The sequence below is a fragment of the Conger conger genome, chromosome 13 (genome assembly GCF_963514075.1).
Source record: "Conger conger chromosome 13, fConCon1.1, whole genome shotgun sequence".
Taxonomy (NCBI): domain Eukaryota; kingdom Metazoa; phylum Chordata; class Actinopteri; order Anguilliformes; family Congridae; genus Conger; species Conger conger.
In genome coordinates, this window is record NC_083772.1 from 2225108 (window position 1) to 2235107 (window position 10000).

Genomic DNA, 10000 nt, shown 5'->3' on the forward strand with positions numbered 1-10000 from the left:
TACAGGGTAGCAGAGAAAAGAAAATAGCAGCAGAAACATATTGCAATTTCAATGGCTTGTTCGCCCGGTCCCAGATCTTTTACTCCATAAACATACTGCTGTACTATGTATGATCCAAATGTAATAAATAATCTGACCTTGGGCTTCTATAAGCTTACAACAGTTTTCAATTGTATGGCTGACTGACTGGCAGGAAACATAATGTTGCACATCTGTCAATGTTAAGGGAGGCGTCAATCAATAGATAATATTGTACTCTCCCCAAGTACAAGTGTGCTAACCATGGATTAGATTTATCCACATTTGAACACATTTAATCAAAGCAGCCTCCACATGATTGGTGCATTGATTGGTGCAATGCTGATTGTACATAATGTAACGCTACAATGAAGTTGATTGAGGGCTGAGCTGTTGGCAGAGAATTGTGGGTGATTTTATGTGAGTTTTCACTGAAAAAGGGTAAAGTTTTAGTCCCGTAGTTTAAATTTTTATAAGACTAAAATACATTTCATGACTGACTTATTTTTTGTTTTTGCAGTGTGCACTCAAAGTTTTCAGGTTTTTGTTTTGTTTTAAATAGTCAGGTTTTGGCAGTTAAAGTGTGTATTCAGTATGTAAAATGTGTTTGATGGTTCAAGGCTGGGCAGGTAGTTAGATACGGGCCGTTAGCAGCATATGAATGGCTGCATCAGCACAAGCAGCTCTTCTGTTATGCCGATGTCCAGACATGCCAGTCTGATGGCTGCAACACGTTTTGTTGGCTCTCTACCATCTGTTCTTGTTCGCTTGTATGTGAGGCGATTAAACCCCATGGCTATATGCTGAATGAAACAAATGCAATTTCCTGCCATCTATACAACTATTTACTTCTTCGTTTCTTCTTTATTTTGTTTCACACATATAATGCGGATAATGTCAGTGAACATTTTATTTTACATTTGTGTATATGCAGTGGAATGTCAGCAAGTATGCAGGTTATTATAAAGAGTTGCCATTTTCCTGATAACATATGTGGGTCAGACTAAATCTGGAGAAAAACGTTTACAGTTACTTCACAATTCCAGGAAATACCTCAAACCTAGCAACCAGGCACTTACTGTAGTCCCTCTCATTCTAGTAAAGCAGCATCGCTTAAATTAGTTTTAAAATTCAATTTGATCTTAGATAAAATGCTCACACTATGTTTTTGGTCTATTTCATCTGCTCCCAAACTGCAGCTTTACTGTTGTAGCAAAACCGTAACCAACCGTCTTCATTCTGTTGAGCACGGATAGCTGGCCTTTTGCCAGTTCATGAATGCTGCAGTTTATTTGATTGATGGCGCAGGTGTGCATGTTGCAGTCAGTGTGTGTACTGAAAGGCTAAGACTCTCGATTCATCTCAGTCGTCTAAAATTCTGTGGAACTGACACCACTTCAAAATTAAGTAAATTCATGTAGTTTATGATTGATTCCTGCTTTTTGTGAAATTATTTTGCCTTTGTTCAGTTTTTTTGTCTTCAGTTATCGTGATGCATTGCCCATGATTGTCTTGCAGTCGTGTCGCAGAATCACCTGCGTCGCAGTACTATCGTATTGTAGCAACTAACGGTATAGTATCGTATTGTGAGTTACTCTGATGCCCATCCCTAGTAAGTATGCACTAGAATCTCAGTGAGTAGGCAGGACAATCTCAGTGAGTATGCAGGAGAATCTCAGTGAGTATGCACTAGAATCTCAGTGAGTATGCAGTATAATCTCAGTGAGTAGGCAGGATAATCTCAGTATGCAGTATAATCTCAGTGAGTATGCAGGAGAATCTCAGTATGCAGGAGAATCTCAGTGAGTATGCAGTATAATCTCAGTGAGAATGCAGTATAATCTCAGTGAGTATGCAGTATAACCTCAGTGAGTATGCAGTATAATCTCAGTGAGTATGTAGGAGAATCTCAGTGAGTATGCAGTATAACCTCAGTGAGTAAGCAGGAGAATCTCAGTGAGCATGCAGTATAATCTCAGTGAGTATGCAGTATAACCTCAGTGAGTATGCAGTATAATCTCAGTGAGTATGTAGGAGAATCTCAGTGAGTATGCAGTATAACCTCAGTGAGTATGCAGTATAATCTCAGTGAGTATGCAGTATAATCTCAGTGAGTATGCAGGAGAATCTCAGTGAGTATGCAGGAGGATCTCAGTGAGTATGCAGTATAATCTCAGTGAGTATGCAGGAGAATCTCAGTGAGTATGCAGTATAATCTCAGTGAGTATGCAGTATAATCTCAGTGAGTATGCAGTATAATCTCAGTGAGTATGCAGTATAACCTCAGTGAGTATGCAGTATAATCTCAGTGAGTATGTGGGAGAATTTCAGCGGCGAATGGCCCACATGCCTCCTATGGACAATAAAGGCCTTTGATTCCGGAGGGGCTTCAATCAGAGGTGCCAGAGGTGAGCGTTTAACCCCGGGCACCGAGCTGTCAAACACTCCCTCTGCGCCAGCTGCTCCTCCGTGTTTAATGTCCTCTCACTGCACGGCACCCGCCAAGAGCTCTCTGCACCGCTGCCAGCCACACACAACCATTTCACTGCTGTTCCTCATCTGAAGTGGTATCAAGAGACGTGCAATGATGTCACTGCCTTCCTCCTAATGCCCGGATCTTTCCGGTCCACCTCCTTTAATGCCTTGCTCTGGCTCTCCAACTTTCTGGCTTTCTCTCTCTCTCTCTCTCTCTCTCTCTCACCCTTTCTCTCTCTTCTCTCATAATTGTCAAGATATCATGAATCATGAATTTTTTTTGACAAAGGCACAGCTATCAAAAATGAATGCAATCTGAAAGCTGTGGTTATTTATAAAGGAGAATTCAGAGAAGTGCAGATTGGCTTGACGTTGGAGCGCTGAGCTCGGGATGGTGCCCTACCTCCTGCAGTGTGTGCCCCTCTGGCAGAGAGCGGTCCTCCTGCACGCCGGTCTCTCTCCGGGACGTGGGTACGCTCCTCAGCGGCCCGACCGCGCCCTCGCTGACCCGGGGCCCCTCTTGAGTGGCCCCTGGCGGGGTGTGCGGTTCTGAGATCTCCGCACGCGGCCCTCCAGCCAGAGCGCTCTGCAGCTGCTGAGCAAAGCCCACTCAATAACAGATAGACAGCCACCGGTCTCTGCCGGTCAATGGCGATCAATGCGCACCAGATGGACAGCATCGGACCGCTGCAGATCTTGATGAAAACAATTACACGTGTGGATTGATTTTCCCGCGCGTGTTGGTCACGCACGGGGTTGGCAGTGCGGCAGGTTAACGAGGTTTTTCTCTCCTGAGAACGTGTACTCTGCAAGTTGCATGACAGCATTCAAAGTTTAATCTTGGTGTTTTTCACATTTATTCAAGTGGAGCGCAAACAGCAAATTGCAACATGCAGAGCGTGGCTACTTTGTAAATTCTAAAAATGTGTACATGTACACCAGAATGGATAAACAATACTGTATTATCTTATGTTGATTGTATATTGATTACTGTACTTTTAAAACTAGTTCTCTCCTTTTAAAATAAAGTACAGTATGATCCTGTGATGTCTGGGTATTTGTGGGTTGTATACTGTATGCTTTGTCTTCTGTTTCTATTTTTAATCAGAGCTGCACAAAGAAAAATTCCAATCAATGTTGTGTTGACATGGCAATAATGCACACGCACACACACATATACCCACACGCACACACACAGACACACACACACACTCGCACACACACACACACACACACAGCAATAACGCTGAACTTGAACTTTTTCAAAATCCCGATAAGGACCTTTACATTCCAAAACCTGGATTTTACACCTCTGCAAATTTCACTTCCACAAGACCAATGTACCATATGCACCATATGCACCATATGCACCAATGCACCATATGCACCATATGCACCAATGCACCATATGCCTTCACGGTTCAATAATGGAGTTTTGTAAAACTGAAATTGTAAACTCTGATAGTCACTACCCCTGGATGTCTGCAGCATGCCTACCTATAACAATGTAAATAAAATTATGATCTTTACTGATCTTTAAATATATTTGGCCTGAAAACAAGGGAGTATTCCACATGGCATTCTCCAGCTTTAAATCTGCAGATTTTAAGAGTTTGTCTCAGATTTTCAGAGTTTGTCTTTTTTACCTGGAGATGGTGGCACTTTACAGCCAGTAACTTTCTGTTGGCTTCTAAAGCAGCCAGGTCCTTCTGACGCAGGCCCCTTTGCTTCTCCCACTCCCTGGACTTCACCTTTAACTCCTGAAAAGAGAAGTGCATTCATTTAAAATGGTCGAGGACTAGCTCCTGAAAAGCCAGGCTGTCTGTTCTTTTGAACCTGAGTCATGCGGGGTGGGGGCGGGTGAGACCGAGTGGTCAGAGGTTTGAAGAGAATCATATTGGCACAAAACGGGCAAAAAGAAAAATACTTGTCTTGCTGTCGATGTAAGCCAAGGCCAGATGACTCATTTTTTATCAATACAAGAACAGAAAGAAACTGAAAGGTATTTTGACACTCGCACTCTGAAGATCTTAGCCATTACTCAGGATATAAACTCACTGACTTTATTACACCCACTTATTCATGCGATTATCGAATCAGCCAATTGTGTGGCAGCAGTGCAATCATGTAGATACGGGTCAGGAGCTTCAGTTAATGTTCAGATCAACCATCGGAATGGGGGAAAAAATGTGATCTTAGTGACTTTGACTGTGGAATGATTATTGGTGGCAGACAGGGTGGTTTGAGTCTCTCAGAAACTGCTGATCTCCTGGGATCTTGCATCTCCAAATGGTGCATGGTGCAAAAAACTAAACATAACCAGTGCGCAGCAGTTCTGCAGACAGAAATGCCTTGTTAATGAGAGACGTCAGAGGAGAATGGCCAGACTGGTCAAAGCTGACAGGAAGGTGACAGTAACACAAATAACCACACATTACAACAGTGGTCTGCAGAAGAGCATCTCTGAACACACAACGCATCATAACTCTAATCGGATAGGCTACAGCAGTAGAAGTTTAAAAAAAGTGTAATAAATACCTTATAAATGGGAATATATTTCTTGCCATAGAATATAAATTGTATGAAGAAATTACACAATCGACTCCACATAAAAATGCTAAGATTGGCAAACAATACGTATATACTGTATATTCTGGAATCAATTATTTAAAATGGAGTTTCTCTGTACCTACGGACCAGTGCTGTTTGACCTATGAATGCCCTTATTTGCAGGCAGAAGAAAAAGGCTGTTAATCATGTAGCTGTTATTGTTGGCCGCTCCCTGAGAGGAATGCTAATAACCGCCCTGGGGAGGACGCTCAGACTGAAACACACAGTCAGACAAGCCATCTCACATCCTGTTCACTATTACCCCCTCACTGCTATATCCAACTGATACTGCAATCACTGAGTCCTGCTCCACTGCTGCGATGTGCCAATCCTGTCCTAAAGCACACACACACACACACACACACACACACACACACACACTCTCTCACACACACTCTCTCACACACACACACACACACACACTCTCTCACACACACTCACACACACACACTCACACACACACACACACACACACACACTCTCTCACACACACTCTCTCACACACACACACACACACACACACTCACACACACACACACACACACACACACACTCTCAATCACGCATGAGAGCCACGCACGTATACAAACACACACACGCACACGCACACGCACACACTCACGCATGAGAGGGGTGAGCCACGCATGTATACAAACACACACACACACACACACACACTCAATCACGCATGAGAGGGGTGAGCCACGCACGTATACAAACACACACACACACACACACACACACACACACACACTCAATCACGCATGAGAGGGGTGAGCCACGCACGTATACAAACACACACACACACACACACACACACACATAAACACACATCCATTCATGTACAAACACACATATCATGTAAACAAAAGTACATGCATGCATGCACACAGTCATGCACATATACATTACATACGCATACTTACACATACACCCAACGTACATGCATATGCACACTACGAGCACACAAACACGTGTACATGAAACCATTCATGTACATTACATTACATGGCATTTAGCAGACGCTCCTATCCAGAGCGATGTACACAGACGCCTCTCACACATCGCAGCAGGTGCAGTGAACATTAATCAGAAATAAAATGGTGTGCTACTTTCTCATTTTCTTGGACAAGTACGAGTCTTCCTCTGAGAGTGGGGCCAGAGAACATCATTACAGAAGAGGGTGAATGCTCTTGTATTACCTCTCGAATACGTCCCTTTGCCAATGTCATTCTCCTGGAGTTTCTCGAGCCGATTACAGAGAGGAACACTCTGTTCCCCTCTGCTGCCTTTCTTCCACAATGCTGTGAGCATAATAGCCGTGCTTGAAGCCATCGGTATAAATCGCTGAGAAACGGACATTGAGCTACGCGGACTGCAGTAATACAGAACGCACACTAATCAACGGCAATTAAAGAAAAGGGGTCAACCTTTTCCAATTATATTTGCTCATGTGAATTTGCATCACTTGTTTTTTTTACAGTACTTCTGGGAAAAAACCAAGCATTTTTCAAATAAATACCAGTGTTCAGTCTGATCTCTGTGAGTGTGAATGTGCAGCATGATCCCACGCTAAGTGGAAAGCCTCGATTTCAGACCCTCTGGCTGGAGGCCGAAACTGCAGCTGGAAGTGGTTATGGTGTGTCAGTAGGGGCTGGTCTTCCCTCTAAACCAAAATCAAAACCTAGTGCATTGCTGGTGGCGCTGTTCTATTGGAGGTTTAAGCAATGTGCTGAAACATTGTGATCATTAAAGATCCAATTGTCAAAAAGAGTCGATGGTTCCCTGGTGTTCTGCAAAAATACTTAATTTCTTCTTCATTCCAGCCATCTAATCATCCACACGTTTCATTGTCCCAGAAATGTGTTAACTCTTCACCTGAGTTAATATTAGGTAAGTGTTGCTGTGAATACCCCTGATGGGTGCTACGCACTGCTAGGGTTGAGGTGTGTTTGAGTCTGATTCAAATATTTGAATCCAAGTGTAGAGGCCATTATTTGACCCTTTTAAGCGTTTCTCTGTAAAAGCACAGGGTGAATCTGATAACCCATCCTCCCCACTGCACATCTGGAGCATGGGCTCATTCCAATTACTTATTTTCTGTTTTTTTTAGTACTTTTTTCTTTCTTTTACTTGCTCCTGACCCAGAAATCGATCGAGGCCCACCATCTTTAAGGACATCCTTGTTCCTTCTCGGAGCTGGAAGTAGAATGAGGAACTCCGAACAGCAGCGCATCCTTTTCGGAAAGCATAACGTATAAACGATTGAGCTCTGAATCCACCTCTCCCCCTCTATATTTCCCCCCCACGTCTGTGACTGACGTGGCTTCTAAATATTAATTTGCCTAATTCACATTTTCTCCATTTCCCTGTCTTCATAACTTTTTTCTTGCCACTTTTCCTCGCCTCTCCTGACGGGTGGAGTTTGGAGTAGAAAAAATTGCAAGATGAGAAAAATAAAGCGAATGAGCCCCGAGTCTTTCCAACAAACGTCTTTTACCTCCAGCTTCACGCTCAATGCGGGGCTCTCGAAGGAGCTGTCCTGCTCCTGTGTCATCCTTGCCCCCTCACTCCTGCGGGGTCCCTGCAGTCTAGCAAAGCTGACCTTCAGCTTCTCCAACTGCAGAGGGCAGATAAAAAACAGCACATTCATGATTATATCCGAAACCACGACGGTGCCACACGGGGACGCCGCAGAAGCCGGGCGGGGAACGTATAAAATACGAGGGGAACACAGAGCAGGCAGGCCGAATCTGAAGTTTGCACCATGATGAATGTGCGGGAGCCAGGAATGCCTGTGATGAATATTTAATCACGTGGGTGAGATGTATCGGCTGCTGCTGTTGGGCCGGCCCCCAGTGGAGAAAGCGCAGCCCGTACAAGTGCAATGTCAGAGAAACTTATTTCCCAAAATCCGCCCCAATCAAACGGCACCTCTGAACGAAGACATCCCAGCCGGTCCTCATAGCCCCGCACCGTCTCTCTCTGCACACGCTCCGTTTCCTCCGCGCGCCGCTGAAGGTGTCTGACCTGCAGAGGAGCAGATCAGGGGACGGTTATGGACGCTGTTGATCCAGAACGGTCATTTTGAAACCAAGGCCCCCGTCCATAAAGAAAACTCCCCGCCAAAGCCGCACATTTAATTCAGTGATGAACCACACCCAGACGTAAGTGTGATTATGTCATCAAATTACCAAATGAAGTGTTATGAGTATTAAATAAACACAGGGGATTTGGCGTGCGTGCAAACTGGGGCAGCTGCATGGAATGCAACATGGTTTCCTCTGTCCTGTGTCTCTGCCTTTATCTCCCTCCACATCTTGGATGTTCAGTCCGTCTAGCTCTTTCAGTCCCCGATCTCATTATTTTTCTGTCTGCCTCACTTGCTCTCACTCTTGTATAAAGTCCTCTCACCAAATCTGCAGACAAGCTGCATAGAGGGAAACCTTTGTACTGGGCAGTGTCCTCCATGTGCTAATCACTCCAAGAGTTTTGAGAATCACAAAACTTATTGAATTTGTCTCATTAGAGAGAGAACTGAGGTAAGTTTACCCTAACAACTAGAATTTCAGCCGAGCTATGTTATGGATACCAAATGTAAAATGGACTGTATGTTTATTTATATTTTGGATGTATATTTTTTTAATGAAATATAGATGGTCACGTTTTGTCTCCGACCAGTCTTCCGCGAAACATGCTTCATTTCCAGAAAGTTGTGTTGAAGGATATCTTAACTCAAAGCAGATTTGGCTCATAAGTCATTACCATTTTCTTTGTCAAAATATCACCTATTACACCTATTCCAAAATAAATCATGTCATATTACATAAAACACAAGCTTTAGTTGTCTGGGTGCTGATCTGACTGATTGGAAGAACAGAGAGAACACTCATTCTTTGTAGCATGACTATCTCCCTCCGACATGATTCTGCATTAAGAGGGTAAATGATCCTTCATTAAACGTTACGAGTGTCTCATTAAAAGCAACTCATGGCTGTCTATGCTTTAGAAATTGCAATTAAGGCTTTGACAAAAGCCGGCACACACAGGACGAGGGCTGCGAGTGACTGACTTGAAGAGCCCATGGAAAGTGACATCAGTGCGTGATGATGATTGATGTGGGTCCAGACGCCGGATAGCGGCTACAGAATGGAGGGGGAAATTGGCCCCTGCGGAGCCCCGCATCGCCTCCTCAAAGAGCAAAGATTTCTGTACTTTAAAAGTGGCAATAAACAGCGCTTTGTGCAGTATGGGGAGCGAAAGAGACATAAAAGAAACACAAATCTCCATTCCCCTCTCGCTGGGGGGCGGGGCACAAAGAGCACATCCCTTATCTTCAACTGAAAGGGCTTGTGAAGCCTGGTCTCACACTGAAAGGGCTTGTGAAGCCTGGTCTCACACTGAAAGGGCTTGTGAAGCCAGGTCTCACACTGAAAGGGCTTGTGAAGCCAGGTCTCACACTGAAAGGGCTTGTGAAGCCTGGTCTCACACTGAAAGGGCTTGTGAAGCCAGGTCTCACACTGACAGGGCTTGTGAAGCCAGGTCTCACACTGACAGGGCTTGTGAAGCCTGGTCTCACACTGAAAGGGCTTGTGAAGCCAGGTCTCACACTGAAAGGGCTTGTGAAGCCTGGTCTCACACTGAAAGGGCTTGTGAAGCCTGGTCTCACACTGAAAGGGCTTGTGAAGCCTGGTCTCACACTGAAAGGGCTTGTGAAGCCTGGTCTCACACTGAAAGGGCTTGTGAAGCCAGGTCTCACACTGAAAGGGCTTGTGAAGCCGGGTCTCACACTGAAAGGGCTTGTGAAGCCTGGTCTCACACTGAAAGGGCTTGTGAAGCCAGGTCTCACACTGAAAGGGCTTGTGAAGCCAGGTCTCACACTGAAAGGGCTTGTGAA

The 10000-nt window shown here is 44.5% G+C and overlaps 1 long non-coding RNA gene across 1 annotated transcript; it reads right to left on the reverse strand.

Moving 5' to 3' along the window:
* Window positions 1–4139: 4139 nt before the first annotated feature.
* On the reverse strand, window positions 4140–8177 carry LOC133107293 (uncharacterized). The gene is made up of 3 exons (XR_009704591.1): window positions 8038–8177; window positions 7604–7723; window positions 4140–4253 (listed from the first exon to the last, which is right to left on the reverse strand). It is a non-coding gene; the product is annotated as an uncharacterized LOC133107293 (long non-coding RNA).
* Between the last annotated feature and the right edge of the window lie 1823 nt (window positions 8178–10000).